Raw genomic sequence first — 1,737 nt, 5'->3', positions numbered from 1 at the left:
AACCCACTGGTCAGCCTCTCAAATTCGAACATCTTGGTCTTTGATCTTCAATGTCCAGATGGAAAGGAGGTAATCAGGAATGGTTTGAGGCTGTACATCATCTAAGGAACTGACGAGTTTTGAGAGGAGTTTTTGAATTTTTCATTTAAAATTGTAGAGTAAATGTCTTGCAGAATGTTTTGAAGTATGGCCATGTGAAAGGGTTTTTATTTTCGTCATCTTACGCTGGCTCATGTCATAATGGGAGTAGAACGGTTTAAACAACATAACACACGATACACATAACGAAAGAAGTAATCCAATGTTGTCTCTGGAAGTGCACAAGTTACATGGCTAATTTTCCCTATCTTTCTGTGGAGCAAATGTAATGTAATGTATCTACGAATGTGTTATGTTTATAACACCCCGTACGTGTTTGGGGCTGTTAAAATCCTTTAAAGAAAAAAGAGAATAAAAAATAGAACCAACAGCAGGAGCCGTGAGGAGCCTTTTGTTTATCAGTATCATTACTATTATCATCAACATCCACTTGGTATGCAGTGGAGCTGCACGTTTTGTCTTGATTGTGCGAGATGAGCCAGTGATAATGCAAAACTTTCCCATGCTTTAGGAGTCTTGTGGAAAGGAGTGGGGGGTACTTCTTCTCCCTCCCACTATGGCGCTCTTCTTCGATTTGAACAAACATTCACGGCTTTTAAACAAGCCTATCTTTGAGTCGTTTTGTGGGACTGTGCATCGCACATAAGAAGACCAGGCGAGGCTGCAGTAATTTTCTTTGCCTCTGTAACTCGCTTAACTGCGATGTTCTGACTTTTGGAACGAAGCAGGCAGCCAGCGCCAATGGACGGATGAATGTCTTGAGAAAGACCACGACTTCACGACCCCACTTTTTTAGCCATCACATAATCATCTTTTTGGTAATTCCTGTATCACGGATGGCTCTTCTCTGCAACACAGTTTTGCTCGATTCACAACAATAATGCATAGGGAGGGGAGGAGGGAGACTTAACTATTAGCCTTTGCTGATGATATGGAAATTCTTTCGTGCTTGAAAAATGATGCCTTTGTGTAACAGAATAACTAAAATTGTTTGGTAATATTTGTTCTTTGTGTTTGTTTGGTTACTTTCTTTTTTTTTTTTGTTTGTTTGTTTGATATTAAAGGAAAAGAAAAGAAGAAGAAATTGAAGACTCATCGTTGTTAACGCTATTTATGAGTTCTCCTTTTCTTTGACTGCTTCTTGTGTTGTCCAATATTCAAACCTGATTTATAACGTTTCAAATAATTTAACAACTTGTGATACCATTCATTTTAAGAAATTACAATAATCTCGTTTTTGAAATGCTTGCCCTGCATTTAAGGAGTTCCTTTTTTTTAAAAAAATATTTTGGACCGTGGGCAAGGGATCTGTGGTGATGAAATGGAATGGTAATCGTGGAATAAAGAAAGTTGGAGAAAACTGGTGAACCCTGAGATCTTCTCCCCCGCACATAGTGTTTGTTCACTTGGAGGGTCTAAGATCGAACCAGAGACGCAATGCACCTGAGGCAGGCTGAGTGCTCTACCGCTGATCCACTGTGGACTCCAGTAGGAATGCATTTGCACGTTTGCCGTGAGCATTATTTTTCAGAGTGCTGTATTTAAAAAATTACCTTTTTGTTCTTTTGTTTTTTGCACGTTTTGAGTTTTTACTTGTCATGCTGTTACATTTAATTTATTGTTAGGCCTACTTCTCGA

This window comes from Thermobia domestica, chromosome 5, assembly GCF_964235325.1.
Source record: "Thermobia domestica chromosome 5, izTheDome1.hap1.1, whole genome shotgun sequence".
In the NCBI taxonomy this organism is placed as follows: domain Eukaryota; kingdom Metazoa; phylum Arthropoda; class Insecta; order Zygentoma; family Lepismatidae; genus Thermobia; species Thermobia domestica.
The sequence above is the reverse complement of the archived record's forward strand: the minus strand, read 5'-3'. Positions refer to the sequence as shown.